Source organism: Pithys albifrons, chromosome Z (assembly GCF_047495875.1).
Source record: "Pithys albifrons albifrons isolate INPA30051 chromosome Z, PitAlb_v1, whole genome shotgun sequence".
Taxonomy (NCBI): domain Eukaryota; kingdom Metazoa; phylum Chordata; class Aves; order Passeriformes; family Thamnophilidae; genus Pithys; species Pithys albifrons.
In genome coordinates this window covers 15,420,065-15,444,960 of record NC_092497.1, presented here as the reverse complement: position 1 = coordinate 15,444,960, position 24,896 = coordinate 15,420,065, and the positions used below count along the sequence as shown (strand labels likewise).

The following is a 24,896-nucleotide window of genomic DNA, read 5'->3' as shown; positions in this document are numbered from 1 at the left end:
AAATTGTTTTTCAATTCTTAACTGTATGAAAAGGCATGGTAACCACAACAAAGAGGGTTTTGGTTAAGGAGATCCCTAATGACTAAATTACACCTACTTTACAAGCATTTTTACAAGTAGCTTTTCAATATTTTAACCTTCTTATTTTCTTGGTGAAATTGGTATGGACAAATCTTCTAAGCAGAGATCCATGGTACAATGAATGCACCTAGAATTCTACCATCTGGTTTCAGAAACACTGAGAACATGGATATAGGATAGCAAGTTTTATCTATTGTTATCATAACCAAAGCAAGAAGTATCTAGAATTTCTCTTGTATTTAATGACATTACAATCGTGTACACTTAGACAAGAATAGCAGTTCAAGTCTCATAAGACTCCTACAGCACACAGATAGCAGCTGCAAAGTCTCATGCAGCAATTTAACACCAGATAACAGCTTTTCAGCTTCACGCCATGAGCAGTCACAGGTCTGAATCCCTTATACCACAGTATATTTCTGTGATGTTTGATCCAAATTCACCCCACTGTATTCTGATTATGCTTCCTCTAATACATTCTGGATATGAATTAGAACCAATATGTACATTCAAACCACATGCCATTTAAGTGTAATTTAAACCCATGATTTATTATCTACAATGTTTTGATATGCATTTTCACTTTCTCACTTGTAAAATACAGATTTTTTTTCCTCTATTTGCTGCATTTGTGTGCATTTAAAAAGCCAGGCAAGTAACAGCCTAAATAACAGTATAAATTAGACCTAGGTCATTGAAATCCAGGATAATGATTTTTCTCTGACAATGGAAAATGGCTTTTAAACATTTCTTAGAGTCACCAAGTCCTCTGTCTCAAAACCTGGCTACTAGAAATTGACAGAAAAGGGTTTGAAGCCATAAATTTAATCAGGATTGAATTTCAAAACCTATCTCTATTGTTTTGGGTAATAAAACATGACAATTAGATCCTAATCAGAATTCTATATACTGCAAATCCTACTTATCACCTCCTGTACGAATGAATCATGGGATTTATGAGGATTATCTGCAGGGCTACAGGATCCTATTGATTTCCCTGCTTAGCCAACATTGGTAATAAAGGCACTTAACAGGTAAAACAAAAGTTATCACACTACCTCAAATGTCAGCAGAGGATGGACAATGCTTCACGCCTCCCTCAGCTCAGCTGCAAGTCGTGACCTTCTCCAGCCATCCCAGCACCTACAGGAAAGCAAGAGAAACAGACAAGAGATGAGTTCTGAAACAGCAAAGGTCACCTGCAGTGGGAGGGCAACATAAGAAAATCCAAATGGGTGTCCTGGCACTGCTGTCCCTCAGGGAACGCCACCGGCAGGGCATTCTGCCTGGTGACACCTGGGCTTCTCACTCAAACAGCAGCAGTGGCCTGGAAACCCATGTCACTGAGGGCTTGCCAAGCTGCAGGACCCTGTGCTAACCTTGACATTAAAATGTACAAACACAGATTTAAATGGCAGAGACCTCAGGGTGACTAACCAACGCTCATTCTTAATGCACATTCCTGGTGAAAATCAGCTGCACTGGAAGTAATCTCTGAAGCACCAGGAGGATAAGTGGTATCTCACTACTACTATAGCTACTTTACACAACAAATTACAGTGTGGTAACTTACAAACTGGTAATTTTAAGTAAATAACATTTCCTTTTTTCTCTAAAAAGACAGTGTCTAATCTCACAAAGATGGCATGCTGTTGAAAAAAAAAGTAGTACGTCATTTGTTATGTTCAGAATTCCTAAGCACATTATCACTGCCATGATATTTGGCACAGCAGCAGCACCCAAAATGGTTTTGAATTAGTAGTACTTGTGTGTTTAATAAAAATAACATAAATTCAACACGGAAGGTTACTTCTTCCCAGGGACACAAGTCAGCTTTTAAAAGCATTTTCAAAAGTCAGCCATGGTGCCCACATTATTTGAATCATTCATAATAATCTGGTTTCTAGTGGGTGTGACTACGGAAAGAAGACAAGATTTCACAGTATCAGGCTCTTTAAATAACCAGGGGAAAAAAGGAGTTTGCAAAATCCCACAAATAACACCTAAAGAGAGTCTGTGGACATTCAGACTGAATACCTAGGGCCACACTGCCTCAGTCTTAAAAAGTCCTTTAAAAGAAAAAAGTAACATTTTTAAAGAGAGTTTTCATTGACTGAGTTAACACTAGCCACAGAAAGAGCAGCAAGAATCTTTTTGTGCCTACAGAATTGTCCTTCTTTTATGTCCATAATTTTAGTGTATGGATAGATCACAAAATAATGAATAATGAAAAACAAAATGTGACTGTGGGTAAAAATTTCATTAGTATTTCTCTGGAATCCTTCCCCACTGCAATGTATTTAAAGGCTGTCACTTCTATATTCACATTAAAAAAAAACCTGAAAGAACAATGCCCAACCACCAAACAAAAAAAAATCTTGAACTTAACAGAGAAAAAAACAACAATATGTAATATTATTATAAAATAAATCATCCTATGAGTGTTTAGCTGAAGTAAAACCTGCAAGCAGGGGTCCCTCCTGGTTCACATAATGAAATAAGAGGACTACACAGGTCTGCTCTTCTATCCTATAATACACACAGCCAAGAGCTATTATTCCAGTTTTCAGAAAGAGCTTCCATATATAATTCTGTTCATTTAATTTCTGATTTTCAAATTAATTCTGAATTTCAGAGAGAGTAACTGAGCACTGGGGTCACAGCTCTTTTTTTCCAAAATTAAAGGGGCAGCTTAGTCTGAAACAAAGTTGTATAGCCTCAGCTAGCTGTTGACTGAAGCAAGCTACCCAGGGCTACTGACAAATTTCTGTTTCAAAACACTCAGCAGGGCACTAGCAAGGGGAAATAACCTTTATACTACAAAGACAGAATACTATTACAATGGGACAAAGCAAATTATTCCAGTAGTCTTTCCAAAATATTTTGAAATCCTGCTCAACAGCAGAAAAGATCTCTTAGCTACTTTATGGGCAACAAAGGCAAATGTTCTAACTTCTGATTGGCTGACTGTACTCAGAACATTCTGTTTCACTCTTGGCAGCTATGGTAATGTGCTCCGACCCTTGTCTTTTGCTGCTTCAGCAACAGCTACCAGTGGTGGTTGTGATGGCTACCTGTGGCTTACAGATATCCATAAAATAGTTAAGGGCCATAGATCTTGCTTGACACTTAAGTTTTCTTCAACAGTGAAGGGCTGGTTGAGCGTGCGCCAAATACGTCTGCTATGCAAATCTGACTGTAAGTCAATCATCCTACTCCATAAATAGCGGACAGCCTGAGGCCCGTCCAGCTTTCCTGCATAGCAGCAGGCTGCATGAGTACAGATACCTCTCAAGGCCACTCCTTGAGAATGAGAGATTCCGCACCATAAAAGATTCTTGGAAAGTGATTAGCAGCATGCTAAACTTTGAAATCTTGACATAAAATAGTGATGTGCACACATAATCCTTTAGACATAAGCTGTTGACCAAGTGTGGGACTAAGTGTGGATCCAGCCATAAATGAACCCTTCTCAGAACATTCAGAACACAAGAGGGTCCTTTCTGAACCTCATGACTCGATGGGAAGGTCTTCTGGACAGCTTTGTCTGACCCCATCCTCTGTGCTGTAACCAACCAAATATACCTTGCTATCTAATATTGCAAAACTGCTGATGCATTTGCCAAACTTCGGTAAATTGCTGTTCTGCATCAATAAACATTCTGCTGCTTCTCTCTTGCAAGTGAAGTGAGCCACTCTACCCACCTGCAACAGCAGAAAAGTGGTGATAGCACAAAAAATGCCAGCAGCAACATCGTTTATCTGCAATATTGCAGTTTAGAACAAGCCACACATGTACAAACACAGTTACACTTGCACTTGTCTCTGACAGGTCATTATGTGTGAAAAACAGGCACTACTGCACATAAGGTAATGAGCTAGATACTTAAATGATTGAGCAGCCTCCATTTAAATGGAAAAACTGCAGCTTCAGCAGAAGGACAACACAGATTCATGGGAACAAACAATATAGGTGAGGCTTTTTTTTTCAGAAACACATATTTTGCCAGAAACAGAACTGATTATTGGAACCCACATGGCAAACAAAAGGACTGCAGCACTGAATTGAAATAGGGCCCATCCAAACTAGTGTGCTTCACAAAATAAGAAACAGACTCAGACTCATCACTCCCTTGACTGGGATGTGAGGATCTTTGTCCATTATTATCTTCTCATTCTGTCCTAAGCTAACCTACCAAAAGAAAAAAATCTGGATGATGAGAGAGATCCAAATGTGCCAAAAGTTCTTTTGGTCTTAAAAAGGGCATCTGAGGAAAGGCCCAGTGCTGACAAAAAGGTGGAAGGACTTTCATCCCTGTCTCATGTAAAATCTTAATTGAAAAACTGATGAAGTACAAACTAGGTAAGAGGATAGTGAAATGTACTGAAAACTGGCTGAAATGCCTGGCACAAAGAGTTTCAAAGTACAGCTGAACATTAGTAACCAGTGATGCAGTCCAAAAGTAAATGCTGTTTAAATCTTCTCTAATAACTTTTTCACTGAAGAGGTGACAGAACAGTGGAAGAGATTGCTTAGAGAGATTGTGGAATCTGGGTCTACTCAAAACTCAGAGAGACATGGCTCAGCACAACTGCATTAATGAAATCCCACTCCAAGTAGGAGAGTTGGACTAGAGTGATATCCAGGGATCCCATCCAACCTTAGTAATTTCATGATTCCATAATTCTGTATATTGACATAAATGAAAGGCTGCAGGCAGCGTTAAAAAAAGAGGAGGGTATGACATGGAAAAAGATGGCAAACTATGGACACCCTGTGACTGCATGGGCCATGGACAAAGAGTGCATTATTTCTAAGCAAACACATGATCTGGATTCACAAGTCCTAAGACATTGTTCAGGAGTCCCCCCCTGCCACTGTGCTGGGCAACCAACAGATGTATCAGAGGATCTCTGGTATCTGTGACAAACTATTTCCAGAGAATTTGTGCTTCTAAGATTTGGCCTAAGGAATCCTAATTTTCTTCTTGTTCTATTTCTTCTGTATTTTACTTCTTCACATTTCCAATTAAACACCTCAATAACTAAATTCAAAGGACAATAAAACATAATTTCCCTGAGATGTATTCTAACTGTACCTGATAAGCAATTTATTCATCTCTCTAGTCTGCATTAAATATATGTTGTACAGCACTCGCTGAGAGTCATGAACTACTTTTTCCTAAGCCTGTTTTGAAAATACTACTCTGAAACAGGAGGAAAAATGGACGCCTCAGATGTACTTTTTAATTTTCTTCAATCAAATAATTCCATTTATTTGATGGTAAGTTCAATATGAGTCAGCAGTGCCCTGGCAGCCAAAAGAGCCAACCATGTCCTGGGGGGCATCAGGCAAAGCACTGTCAGTCAGTCAAGGGAGGTGATTTTCCTGCTCTGCTCTGCTCTGGAGTGGCTTCACCTTGAGTCCTGGGTGCAGTTTTGGGCACCATAACACAAAACCGACATCAGGTTTTTTAAGTGTGTCCAGAGGAGGGTCATCAATAGGGCAAAAGGCCTTGAGGGCAAGGTTTATGAGGAGCATCAGAGGTCACTTGGCATGTTCAGCCTGGAGAAGAGGCTAAGGAGGGACCTGACAGCACAATATACCACCCTCATGGGGGGCAGAGAGTGGGAGGTGCTGATCTCCTCTCTTTGGTGACCAGTGGCAAGACATAAGTCATAGAATCATAGAATCGATTAGGTTGGAAAAGAGCTCCAAGATCATCAAGTCCAACCCTTGGTCCAACTCTAGTCCATTTACTAGATCATGGCACTCAGTGCCACGTCCAATCTGTATTTAAAAACCTCCAGGGATGGTGAATCCACCACCTCTCTGGGCAGCCCATTCCAATACCTGATTACCCTCGCTGGAAAGAATTGTTTTCTGATCTCCAACTTAAATTTCCCCTGGCAGAGTTTGAGCCTGTGCCCCCTTGTCCTATTGCTGAGTGCCTGGGAGAAGAGACCAACCCCCACCTGGCTATAACTTCCCTTCAGGTAGTTCTAGACAGTGATGAGGTCACCTCTAAGCCTTCTCTTCTCCAGAATAAACAACCCCAGCTCCCTCAGCCTCTTCCCACAGGACTTATGCTCCAGTCCGTTCACCAGCCTTGCTGCTCTTTTCTGGACCTGCTCCAGCACCTCAATATCTTTCCTGAACTAAAGGACCCAGAACTGAACACAGTACTCAACGTGTGGCCTCACCAGTGCAGAGTACAGGGGAAGAATCACTTCCCTGGTCCTGCTGGCCACGCTATTTTTGATACAGGCCAGGATGCCATTGGCCTTCTTGGCCACCTGGGCACACTGTTGGCTCATGTTGAGCTTCCTGTCAATTAGTACCCCCAGGTCCCTTTCTGCCTGAATGCTCTCCAGCCACTCTGTGCCCAGCCTGTAGCACTCCATGGGGTTGTTGTGGCCAAAGTGCAGGACCCAGCACTTGGCCTTATTGAACTTCATTCCATTGGAATCAGCCCATCTCTCAGGTCTATCCAGGTCCCTCTGCAGAGCCCTCCTGCCTTCCAGCAGGTCGATACTCCCTCCCAACTTGGTGTCATCTGCAAATTCGCTGATGATGGACTCAATCCCCTCATCGAAATCATCAGTAGATGTTAAACAGGACTGGACCCAACACAGACCCCTGGGGAACACCACTAGTGACCGGCTGCCAGCTGGATACAGCTCTATTCACCAGCACTCTCTGGGCCTGGCCCTCTAGCCAGCTCTTAACCAAGCAGAGGGTACACTTGTCTAAGCCATGGGCTACCAGCTTTTCCAGGAGTATATTATGAGAAACAGTGTCAAAGGCCTTGCTGAAGTCCAGATAGACCACATCCAGAACCTTCCCCTCATCCACCAAGTGGGTCACTTGATCATAAAAGGAGATCAGGTTGGTCAGATAGGACCTGCCCCTCCTAAACTTGTGCTGGCTGGGTCTAATCCCTTGTTCATCTTGAAGGTGCTGTGTGATTGCACTCAGGATGATCTCCCCCATAACTCTGTCAGGAACCGAGGTTAGGCTGACAGGAAGCTGCACCAGGAAAGGGTCAGGTTGGATGTTACGAGAAGGTTCTTCACTGAGAGGGTGATCTGTCACTAGAACAGGCTCCCCAGGGAAGTGGTCATGGAACCAAACCTGTCAGGAGTTCAAGGAGTGTGACAACAATGCTCTTCATTATGTGTTTTGGTCTTATGTGGTCTTGCAAGGAGCAGTCAAACTCAGCAATCCTTACGGGTCCTTTCCAACTCAACACATTCTGTTGATTCTATGATTCTTTCTTAGGTTCAAACTTGTTACCTTCAAACTCTGTTTCTCTAATGTAAAACGAGGTTTCATAATCTCAACTGATATATCATTCTGCAATGGTGAACTCATTCCTTAAAATCTTTCATCAACTTTCTCGTTTGCACAGGTATTCCCTAAATTCTTTCAAGGAAACTCGAACAAAACTCATTAGAACCTTCCATCATTATTCCCTTATTCTTCTGTTCGGAGAGCTAAGGCTTTTTAACCTGTTTTTCTCCTTTAACCTTTACACTTGCCTTACCAGCATACTCTGGACAAGGGAATCACAGACTAGTTCCAAATCAGAGCCTTTTTGTATGCGCCCCCCACCCCCTCCCCAGTCTATTCATATCCTTAGGAGCCTAACAATAAATCTTGCCCTTCATGCTTTAAATACTTCACTGAACCACATTTCTGTTCTCACAGACTTGGCAGTCTTTCCTTCTTTGACATAACAATAACCAGAACATTTTCTTAGCAGCACTAAGCTGAGTAACAACTGATATTTGCTTTGGCACTCTTAGTAGGGATGAAAGATGAATTTATGTTTTCCATTGCATTATGCTTACTATGTATATGTGGACAGGATAGCTCAGATCTGCACTACAGTGCAAGGCCAAATACAGGAATTAATACATCCCTTCAGCTTTTTAAAATAAACCCACCAGTGTTGTTAAGATGCAAATAGGCAAGAAACCCAAACTTTCTAAGTAGGTAGCAATTTCACTTGACATACAAGACAGGTCTTGTGGTATCCAGAAATTCAGACTGTCTTCCATAAATGAAATATGTTATTTTCCCAGCTACAGTTAATTATCTTCTTGGGTTGGAGGAACGTTACAAAGAATAGTTTAGTCAATGTTAAAAGACAGTATTTTGAGGTCTGGGCAGCTGGAAATCCAGAACTCTATTAGCTGAAACTGTTGCTGACATATCATTAACTTAAAAGGAAAAGTTTCTTGATCAATTAATAGGGAAATGTCAAGTATAAGATTAGAAAAAAGATGTATTACAGGATTATTGTAGCCATTTCTTGTGTTCACGCTTAAGAGACTAACAAACTTCAAAAGAGCATGGACCTAAAAATGTTGTTTGAAGTCTGGGGCAACTTTTTATAATCAAGATGATAGCCCAAGTATATTGAGAAAAATACATAATGGCTTACTGTATCTGATAATAATCCATGTGTGGAAGAAGCAATTAACACTAGATTGCTCTTCTATGAAATATAAGAGATAATGATGAATTGAGAATAAGGAAAAAGAAATTTAAAAGCCTGAAATGACATGAAATCTGGAATTTACCAAAGGTCAAATAACAATAATTTAAAAAATCCCTATACTTTATATTGTTTTTCATGTAAACAAATTACTGAGTACAAGCAGCTGGTGACCTGTAACAGAAATAGAGAAAATACAGTGCTGCAGGACTATCAGACATTATCCCCTGAAATCCCACTCTTCAGAGCCAGATCAACTAATTCTTGCTTGATTCTCATCTCTGACTACTGAATTTTTCTAAAGACCAATGAAAACCTGTGAAGGTTTTGCAGCCTCGCAAGGCAGTCTATCGCAATGCATATCCCTCACACTATGAAGATTACTCTGCTGTGTACCTCAAGTCTCTCTTGATGCAATTCAGTTTCTCTATTCCCATAAAACTATAGAGCAGACTACTCCTGCCCTTTTTTCATAGACTTTTACCTACCATTACACTTCCCTGCCTCTCTAGAGCAAACAAAACCTATTTTTCAAATAAATTTTCTGGATTATGGATCATTCTCATGTACTCATTCTCCACATTCTCTCTCCCGTTAGCCCAAGTCTGAAATAGACTTATCAAAGCAAAACAGAAAGGATCACATCAATAATTCTTTTTCAGCTTTATGCATCCTGCTATATCTGTCCTTCTGCAAGTGGATGGCAATTGCATTCTTGACTCATGATCAGCCTGCTCCAGATAGTTTTCTGCAAAACTGGAAAACCTGGCTTCTGAATAATTAGATGCCGTTTCCTATTGCCATCTTTCTCTCCTTTTTGGTTAAACATTTCTTAATAGGCAAATAAATTGTTGATGGATATGGAAAAAAAAAGCTATTAACTAAAGCAAGGATAAAACTGTGGTTCAACAAATTGGAACTGTAAAAAAGTAGAAGAAAGAAAATACAGAATTTTCCAAAAGGAAATACAGAATTTAAAGAAAATCACCTATTAAATGCATGTTGCCAAAATTGTTACTGTTCTAAGAAAAACATAGTGTATAGAATGATTTGACAAACTGTTAATACAGAAACATACAGACAATACATACTGGCTGAAAAAGCGCATGACTAACCAACACAGTGGGTGAAGAATTTGGTGTTTTAAAATACAGTGCTTGAAATTCAGAGACACACATTTTTAGGTTTACTGGTGTGTCCTAGTTCAGCAGGTGGGACCAGTTAACACTGTGTGGGGGTGATCAAAGCTGTGTATTCTACACCTTCTAGTCATTTCCCAAGAACAATGGACCATTAGCAGCAGCTGCCCAGGGAGTCATTAGCACCTTCACACCCAGCCTGGGGGGGCACGGCTGCTAATGGGCCATCAACAGTTCAGGGATACTCCATGACTCCCAGAGTTAATCACCCACTGTGTGAGTCCCCACCCTGGGGGAGGGACTGGGTGCTCCCTGAGGGTACCTAAGTGGTGGGTAAGAAGACCTTGGGAACCACTTGTCAGATCCAGAGGAGCAGCAGGACCTCGACAGTAAGAGACCACCACTCTCGACCAGACTACAGCCATTGCCTGTACCAACAGGTTTCTCACTTCCTTTTGCTTTGGACTTGGGGGAACCACGTGAGTCTCAGTACAAGGGCTAACAAATCCCTTTGGGTTTGTGCCCCAGGACACTGGGTTTTGTGAGTTGAAAGCAATTTCACTTTGTGTCAGGGTATTTATGGTAATATCTTTCATTAAATTGTAACTCTGACTTATAATCTCTCTTGTGGTGGGTCTGTTTCTCCTGCTGGTTTACCTTTAAACTGGCACATAGGGCCTTAGTGTGTAACTTAAGCGAAGTTAAAACCTCTATGGTTCTCATTTTCTCCCTACTTTTTGAAATTGTGTAGCCTTAGGACATTGTTCTTAAGGACAAACAAAGGAGATTTAAGGGGATTGCACCAAACTTACCTCCTCTCCACCACTGCTATGTTTGAGCTTAGTTTGGCTGTTCACTCTTGCAGCTGCTACCCTAAGCATTACTAAAGATCTTAATTTTTAAATGACTGGCTTTACAGGTTCTACAAATGCCTCACATTCAAACAGAGCAATACCTGTGAGTGGTCACTTCCTTCAACCTTCTTTTCACTCAAAAGCAAACACAGAAAGCCCACTTTGTTGTCATATCCCCAAACAGCTATTTTATCTCTTGCCTCACTGACTGCTCTGTCACTTCTGTTTCCTCAAAAAAGTCAGGATTTGTCATTTCAGTTTCACAGGGGTCAGATTTCACTGAGACAAGAAACGCAACTCCTGGTGAGAGTATTTCACCTAAAACGATGTAACAAAATAGACGGATCTTTCTATACTTTTGAAGTACATTCTCAGCTTTTCTGTTCTGAACTGCACTTCATCAGGTCTTTTGGAGAGTCAAGGAATCTGGATATCATTTGGCTACACAGAGCAATGCCTAAAACCTACACTGCCTACAGCTCCAAGGTCAGCACGGCTGGCACTATCCAGAAGAATGCATGTGAATACATTGAGCATTAAAGAAAGATACTGAAGTCAGCCAGGAGTGAAAAGCGCAGCTGGAAAGTGCACATGCATGGACTGAAGGGCAAAAATGTAGCCCTTCCACCTACTCTAGATCACTAACTAAGGTCTGTTCTTTGAGTTAAGCTTCCAACCCTCATCAGCTGCTCCTGCAATATGCTGATATACTCATGGCTTCAAGTACTACTGGAACATGAGTGAATGCACTAATCACAATAAAAATAAACATTTTGTTAGTAGAAAATACTGGTCTTAGTTTTGTTCATCAGCAATCACTACTGAGGTGTCATGTACAAGGCAGCAAGAGTGACTAAGATTTACATTTCAGTTGTGGCTTTTCTATTGCCCTCTGTCAGTTTTCTGGGATGAATTATTTGCAAGCTACATATGTACTTTATGTATTTTCCTAGTCTAAATATAGTTCTCTTATGGCAATCCTCCACAATTTTGGAAAATAAATACTCTTAATGCTAGAGAGATGTCTGTTTAAAAGCCTTTAAAGCCACAGGAGCCATATATGCTATCGCTTTCAATAGCTGTTTTCCAAACTCTAAAAAGAACACATTTCTTGTTGGTTTTAGTCTTCCCCTTATCCATCCTTTCAAAATTTTTAGTTTCTAAAATCTAAATTTTAAGAATGATCCTTAAAGAAAAAAGCTAATAGATCAGAAAAAAAAGAATCTCTTACAGGTCTCAGGTAAAGGCAAGAAGAATTTTATTTCAGAGCCAAACCTTTCATTTTGGGAGATTTCGAATCCAGCTTCTTAACTCAATGAGGATTATACATGGCATTATAGGCCTCTAACATCCAAGAAAATAGAGACCCAGAAGATATATTCCATGTCATGAATTTTGAACTTTATACAGCAATACTATTCCTCCATTCCATTTTAAAAGCAGTCCCCATTTGCTTTGCTTATTACTCAAATTAATAGAAGGAACATAGCTCCAGAATATGTCCTTGCAAGTTGATCACAATGAGGCATTTGGAAAATCTGAGCATTTAATCCATAGCCCTTCCATTTGTATTCCCTAAAACTGCCTTAGCTTGTATATATGCATTGTAGGATTTCTGTATATGATATTTGTTTGTTTCATGTTGTGAGTTCGTGTTATAGGTGTCATTTAAGTTCTGCTTCTGATTTTCATGTATACTTGCACCTATGCTGTCTCTTTAGCTTGAAGTATTTTTGATGTATCTCAGGAAAAGTGCAAAATGACATGCTGCCCAGCTGAAAAACGGAGTCCAGCTATGAAAGCATCAGCATCAAAAATTAGGTTTCTTTATGGGTGTGATGCCTAAAGATGTGATTTAATGCAATTTTAGAAAGGTTTTAGAATCAGAGAATCTTTGCTGAGTTGCCCTGATCTTAAGTCTGAATATTAAAGTGCCTTTCCCACCAGCTAGCAGGCTTTGTCAAGGCCGAGCTGTTTTTCAGCAGACACCTGCAAGATAACAGAAGACAAACAACAGGAGAAGGCCTAACTGCCCCCCCATCATGAAGGGGGCAGATTGGCAGGACTTTTGGGTGGTCATTAGAGAGAAATGGGAACTTCTGATGGGATGTTCGTGAAGGGTATAAAAACCCTGTAACTTCATGACCACAGGGTGAGACCTGAGGTCAAACCCCCTTGGGTCTGATCATGGAAGGTCCTTCTAATAAAACCCTATATCTTTCTCTGTTAATTTGTCTGCAGTGTGTCTCTGTTCTCAGGGGTACGCAATCTACAGGCATCAGGTGGCTAACTCGGAAACAGAAAGTATGTGTGGCAGGAATTTTCTTGGGGGTGGGGTGGTAAGAATTTACACAGAAGTGAGATGGAGAATTCGTTCAGGGTGTGTTTTACCTGAGGTGTCAAGAAAGAATATGTGTCTTGTGCAATTCACATTTTCAGCCAATTACTTGTCCATTGATTTAGGCTTGTTTTCTCTTCTAAAAATTATAAATCAACAATCTTAAATCAGACACAGGAATTCAAAGAGGCCTGTTTTCAGGGGCTGGAAGTTTCAGACAGCCTCCAGCCTGTACCAAATAATAGACTGCATTAGGAATATAAATTTCATTATGTCATGTAAGTATTTACTGGCAATTTTCTCACATTGGCTTACACAGTACATGTCACAAATGGGAAGTAATTGCAAAAGGGAATCAGGTAAACTCACCTAACACTGTCAATTAACAAAAAAGGGAGAGTGCTATCTCTTCAGTACACAGACATCACAAGGGATCCCTCAAGAGATACCCATGTGCCAAATCAGATAATCTCTAATAACTTCCTTATGAAACATTTGTAATTTGACGACAAATGATGTCATTAAAAATTAAGGGTTTGCAGTTTTCTTGCATTTCTAAGGTATATTTACTAATGTGTTTGTAAATTTAACTTCCCCTGTATAAAAGTGACTTGCAAGTTATCAAGTAAAATTATTTGCCAGAGGAAAAGAAACTAAAGCAAAGCAATGTGGATTTTTCATTTCTCCTTAACCTCAGATTATTTCAGAAGTTTCACCACAATGGACTAATTGACGCTGACAGTAACTGAGTAGGAGATGTCACAGAGAATGCTCCTGGGCATAACAACTACAGTCTCCCACAAAGCATGTGCACTTATAGAGATGTAAATTATGATTCCATGTTCTTCCACTTAATGGTAAGTTTAATGTAAAGTTCATTTGTTCTTCAAACATTCTTCTAAAACTGAATCCTCATTTCCCATTACTGAATCATTAACTTAATGAACCTCTAATTTACCTAGTCAATGTTTAAGAATCTAGACTAGAGGCTCAAGTGTTTCATTTTGTTACTGCATGAATCTTTCAAAAGCTTAGTGAAAAGTAGTTATTTCTTTAAGCAGTTCTGTACTGGGCGCAAAGAAAAAGAAAGTTAATTTTCTGGAAATAAAAGCTGAATATGACTTTAAAAAAACAAAATACCAGTCAGAATGAAAACAGGTGATCTATACAGATAAAGAAAAAAAGTTACACTGAAAAGAAACACTGATTAAAAAAAAAAAAGGCAGCATAATTCAAACAACTCTCAATTCAACTTTTTGTTCATAACTCTGGTACATGCTACCTTGCCTTGTCAAGAATAATGAATTAGAACAGTGGACAGCTGTTAAGATCGCCAGGGCAGCATGAATTACAGAATAGATCACTGTCAGACTAAAAACTCACCACAATATTTTTAAAGATAAAAGTATAATTTCAGCATTTGGTCAAGGATCTGAAAAAATTTATAGATAAATGGATTTGTGTAATCTTCAGAGTGCTTTGTTCCTTCTAAAGTGCAACTAAGTTCTCAGACCAGACATTTATATCAGAACATTTTGATAATTTTATGACTTGTAACTTTTGATCCATCAGTGATTTGACCCTTCTACGAAATATAGTTTATCTTGGTAGCTCATTACTCAGAGACCTAAAAATTAAAGAAACTGTTTGCAGCAACTTGAGTTGCAATAGCAGTGTGCGAAGCTGAAAGTGCTTCTCACCACAGTGAGTGCCTTTCTCCAAACTCATGAATTTTGCAAGAAAATTATCACATAAAATCAGACCCAAATACAAAACCAAGATGCAGTTACCTGCCATGAATGTTGATTCTGAGTATTATTAGCCTTCTACATAAATGCAGCAGACAGATCGAATCAGCTATATCCACCCACCTGCAAAACCCAGTTAACAGAACACTAAAGCAGAATGAGATTAATCCTGTGATAGCTTTTCCTACCAGAAACAACCCATTCCTGTAACCACAGCTGAAGTGAGATCCATCAGGAGAAATCTGGTAACTTTCACCCTAACAAAACTGAATTACTTTGTTAATTGACATAGAAAAGCCAGTCTTAAGCTAACAACACATCCTCTTTTTTTTTCTAGGCATACCACAGACCCTCTACTTCACTATGTTCCCGCTGCTGCAATGATGTGAGGTATGTCAAGACTGGCAGGCAAAATACATGGCATGCCCCTCACAGTCCCATCTTTGAAAAGCAGTTCTTATTGTCGATGAATGGCTCCTAAGCATCTTTCAGCTGCTGGATGAATAGGATCTGGTGAGATCTATCACATCTCTGAGAACTACACCTGTCAACAGGAAAGCAGTGTATGAATAAGGACATACTTGAATGAGCACAGATGGATTCAACTCTGACAGTGCAAGAAAGAGCTCATATGACACTCCCTGTGCATTAGAAAAAACAAGTGAGAAAAAAAAAAAGAGGGGAGGTCTAAGACAGCCTAGGTAGAGGGTGGAATGAAACAGGTGGAGGGAAATGAAGAGTTTAATGAAGCATTGTACACTTAGCTCAAAGGGATGAGAATGACTGAACAAGCAGGGCAAGACAGAAGAGCCTGGTAGGGTAGGTGAGGCAGCTGGATGCCATGTACCAGAATTTGCACATCTCATTCACCATAAGCCAGCAGACAGCCTATGGCAAACACTTCATAATAGCCAAGAAAGATTCAAAACAGACAAACAAAACTCACAGGACAGCACAGTCTGTACTGAACAACAGCCTGTGTCCAGTCTGGCCCACAGGTTGGCTCTTTCCAAGTGGGCAGTGACTCAAGAACAGCATCATTCAGGCAGCATGGGTGGTGTCAACTCTACTACAGAGGCACCACTTCTTTTCTAGGTATCCAAAAAGTGCTTCAAGGGCATTTGGCAGAACTCTGAAAAAACTCTGTGTTCTCTTTGAGTCAACATTCAAGTTATTCTAAGGCAAAGCCCAGGAAAGACAAAGTAATTACAGGCCACATCAGTCTTACACTTACCAAGATATCTCTGAACAGTGCAAATAAAAGATATCAGGGAGCTGCCCAACAGCTACACCAGATGGGCCACTGTCCTAATGCTGCCACAAAGTCACCAGCCAGAAGAACTTATCTAAGACTCTTCTTCCCCTCTGGTTTCTTTCCTTTTTGAGGCAGGAAGAAAGATGTGGATTAGTGCCAAAACAATCTGAAGATCTTTCTCAAGTATTAAGCAGAAGAACAGGGGGTTTTTTGTCTATTCTAAGCCCTTCAGTTCCTTCCTCTCGCTCTCTGTCCTACTATTCCACTCTTCCTCTCCATGCTTTCTTCTGACCTTCCACACTCTTCTGCCTCCACTTTTCCATTACAAATGTGTTCAGTATTTCTCATCTTACAAAATTCTGTCCTATCAGCCCAGAACTATCATGAGTCTTTCCACAATTTTCACTTCAAACTCATCAAACAGTGCATCCAACCACTGAAGGTCATCCTCCAGTTTGTGGGACTGACTCTGAAGGATGGATCTTTTAAACCTCAAGAAAGTTACTGAAGATCTGTTTTTGGAAGAAACTCAGAATATGAATTTCACTCTCAGTCTCCCTCGCTCACTCGTCTGATTGTACTCCCCAAATCTGTTTTCTTCTGGTGATGGCTTCTATGGAGCTCCTTACTTCTACACTCACAGTGCTGCTCTCTTCCCCCTCGTCTTTTGGAAATCTGACCCAGAAACACCAGCTTCGCTTATATTTAAAATCCTTTCACTGAGGATATTCCAACTTCTTGCTCTAAATGGATTTGTCTTGTCATACTGAAAAATACAGTTGGGAAGAAGTTTAAATAGCTGTAAACTCAAACTGAATTTCACAGAACTGAGTTGCAAAGAAAGTCTGAAAAAATCCTTTTTTTCTTCCTCCTGAACTTAGTACTGACTTCTTTATTATATGAGGCAATGATTTGTTTAAAGATATTTTGCGTATGAAATGTGACCAAAATCTAACTTTAGAAGCTTAAAGGACAGTGGAAAATGAAAGAAACTTTTTAAAGGACAAAGCAAATTTAAATTAATCACTCCACCTTTTCAAGGTGTATCAAATAATTTTTAAAAGTTCCAAAGTGAATTTTGCCAGAAAATAAACAAACTGTTCTTGAAACTACACAAAGCAGAAAGTTTTCACGTTAAGTGTTCATAAGCCACTGATTGCATTTTTAGCAACAGATTTCATACAGCTGAGGCCCATTGTTTTGGCTGGTTTTTTTTAATTGCCACATCAACACAGAAGAACACCAATGCAATTTGGTTGGCATCCTATTACGGATGCTATCCATTTGAACTGCCTCTATCTGATATAATGAGATCTTTATAGAAAGTTACTTTGTTTCTTTCATTTTATGCCAAAATAATAGTAAATCAGAGCAATCAGAAAGCATTTCACCATGACTGCTTATACTTTGATAAGCACAACTTGTGCTTTTAAATGATAGGAGCCTGCTCCACACTAAGAACAAAATCACACTGGCATCTGATTAATCAAAACATATCAGTCACTGTGCCCTTAACTGAACTGAGTTAGACAGCTTCTATCTATATTATTTCATAAATACGCATACAGGAAAATACAATGTCAATTGGCTGGTTTTAATAATAATTTGTATTTATTATTAGAACAACTGCTGTATTTTTTCCTCTGAGCATCTTTCCATGCCATGTACTTAGGCAGATGTAATTTCTGTAGAGTAAAACATTAATATGAACTTTCTTTTTAAATATATGTATATATTTCTTTTAAGAAAAGAAGGGCAGGTACTGAACCAAGGAAGAGTCAATGAAGTGTGGTAGGCAGAAACAATGAATCAGGAGTTCCAAAATGTTTCACACATTGGTGACAGATGTAGGCACTAGCGTCTTGGAGATCACAACTCCCACACATACGTATCGTGGCCATATTATGTGCCCAAGGAGTGCAAATGTCACAGAAAGGATCACGGCAGAGTTAAGTGTTGAGGAACGTCTTGTAACTGGCAAAGAGACACCAACCCAAATACCATGCACTTCAGCTGCAGAATAGTGATTCTGACATTACTCATACAACTTACCTCATTTTTAGAGAGGGAAAACAAACTAGGAAGGCTATCCATTGAGCCAGCAGTTCAGTCATTTACCAATTAAATTCTTTCTTTTTCTTCCCTCAGAACTCATTAATCAAAAACTTATTATCTTCAGGTGCTATTTTGTAAAGCACCCTTGGAAGAAACAAGCCCCCGGAAGCAGTTTGAATCCCCAAAGTCACTATATAGCAAGTACAGAGTATCTACAAAAGGAACAGGGCTTCCCGGGAATAGCCTGCACCTCAGTCCTACTGATAACAACATAGATAAACCTGAATATTTAAAATAAAAAGTCTGAAAATGGAAAATATTAAGACTTCATTTTTCAATTACTCATTTCCTTCTACACATTATTTGAAGTCTCTAAGGGGTGATATTTTCCCCTCTGAACTCTCCAAACTGCATCTACAGGTTGCTCCAGGGTCCCCTAGTACATGAGTGTAATTATGGGCAGAAGTACACTAGTTGAGGTATTCTGGAGCTGAATTGTACTCTTTAAAAGCAAAAATGAGAAACACCTCTCATACAGTAAAGAAAAGCACACATAAAAAGCTCTTCTTGTTTCCAGTGCTGACTAGCTAATTACAAATATGTGTAATATATATGCAGTTCCTAACATGGAAAACTGCAAGTGCCAACTTATGCATCAGTTCTATGGAGAGGTGGACTCAACTACCTCTCTGTGTAGTAAGAAGCACTATGATCCCATAGATACTGCACTATAGGCATGTTCCCTCATCCCAGTCCTACTGCACTGGACTGCTGAGAGCAATGGTCTGCACAGCACCACTGTAGCCTGTTGGACAGACAGCTGCGGGCTGTTCTCCCATAGCTCACTGGGCAGGAAATGGGGGATTTAATGAAAAGCTGAAAGCTCTGCTTCCCACAATTCCTTTGCATGATTTACAACAATCATGGTAATTTAGAACTGGCAACCGCAGACCAGAATGCTTGACTGCTATTGTTTTAGTAGCATAATCAAATTACCCATTTTGGGCTATTACAATTAATTTGTTACATGCATATGTTATCACTTCCTAAAAAGTAAGATTACCAGATGAAAAAATTCAGCAGGGAATAGCAACATGAACAATATTCTGAATATAATTCCTAATCTGATCCACACTGACAAGTCCTTTATTGTAGCACATATTTTATCCTGAAATAGAATTTTAGAAACTTTCAGGCAGTTGGTTCTTTTCCACTCCAGTCCTAGAAAAAGAATGAAGGAAGGTCTTTAAAAATAAACATATAAAATTCCAGAACACTAAGATAATTGCACAGATGCTTAAGTAATCCCTCAGGCCCTTAAAGCTTTAATTAAGACTCTAAGCTACAAAGACACCTACTGCCAAAGCTAACACCAGCCAGATACCTGCCTCTTTCCCAAGTTAGGATTATGAATTATGGCAAATTCCCTTTGTAAGCACATATGATACATCAGCCAGAAGTGTAAAAGGTCATGCTTTTCTTACATTCACTTTTGTGAGGAGATTTGTCATCAACATTAATAGGTTAATTCCACATGACTGACATGCAGATGTGAAGCATACAGAACATTGCAACACCCATTACAGCACTCCTGTGCAGCATTGGACTACACAGAGCAAGAAGGATGCAGAGGAAAGCTTTCTTTATATAACACATTGAGAAAAAAAAATGAATCACACCAAGTAGGCAGCCTAGCAGAATTTGCTCTATAAAATAACTACAAAGAAAAGAAGTGGGGTCACCTGACACTTTATTAAGAAATCTGGATGTTTAATGAACCATGGGTCTAAGTATTTCAGTGAAGAAAGTTGATAGTTCATACTAATCAGATCCTTTCCTATCTTAGCAAGGGGAATCCTAAAATGGAATTGCAACACTGGCAGACATCAGCTGTGTACACACTGTCCTGCCAGATGAAAAATGAGCCGAGTGTTGTATGTAGATCCTTCCTTGCCTTCCCAATCAGGTTTATTTTACTATGGTTCTGACCATGGAGAGACACCAATCCCTTAGAGGTATATTTCATACCTGTTTACTCTATTTCAGATTTCATCCAGAGGTCCTTGTTTAGTCCAGGTTACATCCACCTAAAGTGTTAAGGGAATATCCCACAGCACCAAATATTCTGCAAATGCAGTGTTGCAGAAATCTGTCGCACAGTAGAACAAAGATTTTGCAAACAGTACCATTATTAGCTACTCTTAAATGCAGCAGCAGCTGTATTTCTTGAAAATTTGCTTCAATTAAATAAACCATGAGCACTCAAGAACAGTTATTTCACTGCTAGGAGAAGACACCAACACACAGATGAGCACTACAAGCCTCTTCAACTGCCTCCCTGGTGCTGGCAGCTGTGTGAGCATGAGCGTCTGTTTTACTACAAAAATCAAAAGTACTTGAAACCACCACTGCCACAAACACAGCGATCATTTCAAGAGCACTGTTATCTTTGAAAGCATCAAGAGATACTGAGATAGCTGGGTTTCACTAGAGATCAAGGGACTAGACCCCTACTCAGGTGAAATTATAAAGCAGATATACATCATAGAAACCTAGGTGGCTCTGATTGAGGGTCTTTTCCTGTTCTTCTGTATATGTCATATACCTGTTTCATTATGACTGAAAATATCAGGGATCCACAATTTCCTTAGACAGTATTTATGGGGAAAAATAGGGTCTATAATATTAAAAACGAGAGTCTTACAATTAAATCCATTATGCAACTTAGACATAGCTCAAGAGCCTGACAAATAACAGATAAACGTTTTTAGACTTCTAGAGGCAAAAGTTTTATGCCCATGGATCGATCAGTAGTTTTCCACAGTAACACCTGCAATTCTTGGGCTTGTTCTTTCTATCTGAAATCTTCAAGAACCTCATGGTGTTTGTTCTTTGTGGAGATCATATAATTCAAATATTACAGAAGCAGAGAAAAAACATTCCACAGAGACACAAATTATTATCCCTCAGCTATATATCAGCCACAGAAATCTTCATGTATATTTTCTTTCCTCAAAAAATCCTGGTATTTCAATATTATGTTAATACAAATCAGTTTCTTTTATTTAGATAGTCCTTTCCATTTAGGCCATTCTGCATTTGAGTAAACTACTCACAAGTTGCCAGCTTTGGAAAAGGAAACACAGAAAAATGCAAAGTATTTCATAGTTAAGAAGAATTGCTCTTTAGCTATGGGTCATCAGTATGAATACATTCAAAGCTTTCACAGCTTATATTTACCTTCTATGCAACTTGAACTTTCTTACTGAAAGGCAGAGATCTATACCATCTGTAGAGACTAGGCCTGTGATAATCAAATAACTCCAACAAAAAATACATTTCTTTATTATTGTGCCATCCTTCAAATTATTTAGAAGCGAAATTCAGTAGCTGCACCAGGGCAGAGTGATCTGTCTTCTCTCTAGAATACACTGGGGAACAGCTGCTGGCAGCCCTGGACAGCATGTGAAGATGGCACTTCCAGCAGGTGCTATATTTTTAATATAAGATGGAACACCACAAAGCTTCTGAGGAAGCTGCTATGTGTTTATAAGCTTTTGAGTTCAATTAAATCTAAATACTACTAGATATAACTGCTCAGTGACACAGTGCTGGCAATCAAAAGCAGTGCTGATGCAAGCACTAGGTATTCTGATTTGAACACATTACTGCACTGACTGACACAACCACAGGGGAGTAACAAAGTGTGCACATACAATTCAAAGTGTCTTGATATTAAATATGAGGTTGTAGGAAAACAGACCTTGCTAAGACTAAATTGTAACATTTAGAGATTAATTATGTTATTGAGAGAGATTTCTTCATTGTTTCATACTACAAGAAACCAATTATATGATAAAATAAACACAAGAAAAGAAAAAGAGAAGCCTTTAGTGATGTCTCCATCGGAAAGTCATTAAAACCAATTATATACGATTACGAAATTCAAAATAAAATGCTGTTCTCTCCTTTCAGAGTAGATCTTCACCCAGCCAAGGCTTCTCTTCTATCCAAAATCCTTGGTCAATTTGGCCTTAGCATCCATCAGGACATTTCCTCCTCCATCACAGTAATTCATGATGATTGCTGGTTTTTACTAAAAAACCATCTGAAACCTGTCCAGGTCCAGACTACCAGTTTGCTGAAGCCACAATGACCTCTATATGGAAAGGTAGAAGAGGAGCAAAAGAGTTGACTAGTATCACATTTTGCCATCTGGGCTGGGTCTAAACCAAGTCTGGGTCATGGGAATGTTCCCAGGACTTTTGTCCCTGCAAGACAAAATTTATTCATTTTCCTTGAAGTCTGGTTATGTCTAGAGCTAAACTGTTACCATGATCCCTGACGGACCCCCAACTTGGGTCAGTTGCTTACCACAGCTGAAAGCAATTATTAAGCATGTTTTAGGAACAAAACATGTTGATAGTAAAGAGGTGGGCCATTCCGCATCAGCTGGTCCGAGTCCCAGACATGCTTAAGGTACCAATCCATAGCTCCCAGGCAGCCATTTCCACACTCTGGAGACACCCACCTTGGGGGGATGCTGCAACACCATTTTTAAGGGGCTGTGGTGCAACAGCAGGAATGCTACAGCTGTGCCTTGTCACTTCCTGACTTCACTTGGAATAATAACACTGAAGCTCTTCCAAAGTATATCATCCAAGGAGGACCCCATTCAGATGATTCTTAACATTCTCAGAAAAAATGCAAATATCTCTGCCAGTTTTGAATACTGTCAATCATACCAACTGTCAAGCCATTCGTAGCTGAGGTGCAGTCTCATTAATAAATAGAAGCTATTAACAAAGACTGTGGAGGCCCATGAGAGGCCATGTTAGGAATGCCACAGCACAATATGCAGAATACAATATTCTAAGATTGAAAAAACACAGCCCTTTTAACATACTACATTATGTCTAAGTTTAAAACTCTGCTTACCTTAGTACTGGATGTTCAAAAGAGCTATAAAACGTTTATAATTTTCTATTATATTTGAAGTAGTTTTCTGTAAATGAGGTGATTTTTAACTAATCATATTTCTCATCAAATACATTATAGCTCAATATGTTCATCTGTAGTAACCCCTGGGAAAGAAATGCTTAGTAATGGTTACTATTTGTATAGAGTAATGGTAAAATAAATGTGCATTGTGAATTTGTTCTCCTGGTTTTGTGTCTACGTGTGCCAGGAAAAGACATCCCTTCTACATTGATGATTAATTTTTAATAGACTGGCTGTGGGCTGAACTATTTTGTTGCATTCCTTGTGCCTTTGAACATTTACAACTGTATCATCTCTCCACTGGTAGGAGTAATCACTTGTAAAGCACACACTGAGCTGTAAACTGCGAACCATTATGATCTCACATCTCTTTAAAATCCGGGATTGACAGATTATGACAACTAGCTGATAAACCTGTAACCAAAAATTTAGGGTACAACTGCACAGCCAAAATACAGATGGGATGGACAGAGTCAAAAAGGGCACAAACAAGTCTCCAAGCACAAATGACCCCTTAAAGGGACACATTAAAATCAGAAACTAGTTAAAAAAAATGTTACTTAAGTTACCTCAAGAAAAATATTCTGCTAAATTTTATAGCTATTTTTCCTATTTTCCATACTGTATTTGTCTCCCTTGCTGATGCAGTGCTAGATAAAACTGTGACATACATACTAAAAATGAGCCTAAAACACCATTAGAAGAAGACAGGAAAAAACACCCAGCAATAAAGAGAGAACAGTAATTATTTATCAATTAAATCTTTTTTAAAAATCACCAATTAATTATTTTTCTTGCATTCTTTTAGGGACTACCACTTTCAGGTCATTTGTAGAAAAATCTTACTGAACTAGAGAATGTGCCAAGTTGGAAGAGACCCACATGGAGTCCAGCTCCTGGTTCAGCACAGGACCACCATCCACAAAAATCACACTATGTGCTTGGGAGTATTATCCAAATGCTTCTTGAACTCTGTCAGGCTTGGTGTTGGGACCACTTCCCTGGGGAGCCCATTCCAGGACCCAGCCACCCTCTGGATGAAGAACCTAATATCCAAACAAAATCTCCTCTGACTCAGCTTTAGGCCATTCTCTCATGTCCTGTCAAGGGTCAGCACAGAGAAGAGATCAGTCTTTGCTCCTCCTTCTTCCCATCACAAGGAAGTTGCAACTGCAAGGAGGTCTCCCCTCAGTCTCCTCTTTTCCAGGCTGAACAGACCGAGTGCTCTCAGCTGCTCCTCATACAGCTTGCCCTCAAGGCCCTTCACCATCTTCAATGCCTTCATTTGGACACTCTCTAAGAGCCTTATATCCGTCTTATATTGTGGTGCCCAAAACTTCACACACCATTTCAGGTGAGGCCACCCCAGTGCAGGGCAGAGCGGGTCAATCCCCTCCCTCGCCTGGCTGGTGATGCTGTGCCTGATGGCCCCCAAGACAGGGCTGGCCCTCCTGGCTGCCAAGGCACTGCTGACTCATGTTCAACTTGCCATCCACCAAGACCCCCAGGTCCCTTTCTGCAGCACAGCTTTCCAGCACCTCATTCCCCATCCTCTGTGTACACCTTACCTTCCACTAAACATTTAGGGCGAGTCATATAAAATCATAGCTAAATCACTTTTAAAGTAAAAATACATAAAAGGAAAACAAAGAGAAGTATCTTTTCAAAACCTGATTACTTTCCAACCATTAAGACATTCAGGCCTAAGAATTCAACTACCGAAATGTACACAAAGGGAGATAGTGAACAGAAAAACATGATGTGAATGGCACCACAGGATAATTTATGTCAAGCATTATCCATTCTCTGATAATGGCAATCAAATCAAACCTCTATACTTCTAAGGGAACACTAAAGGTAAAAATTATGAAAGCACAGCTCCTGTTCCTTTTGTAGACAGCAGCAGAGCTGGCCAAGGTCT

General features: G+C 39.6%; 1 protein-coding gene across 3 annotated transcripts in view; it reads right to left on the bottom strand.

The window, feature by feature from the left end:
- GHR (growth hormone receptor) overlaps positions 1-24,896 on the bottom strand; it is a 146,973-nt gene that overhangs the window by 77,884 nt on the left and 44,193 nt on the right. For all 3 annotated transcript variants that reach the window (XM_071580740.1, XM_071580739.1, XM_071580741.1), the window contains exon 2: positions 1,140-1,224. The gene's annotated coding sequence lies outside the window, so the exon portion shown is untranslated. The remainder of the gene's footprint in view (positions 1-1,139; positions 1,225-24,896) is intronic.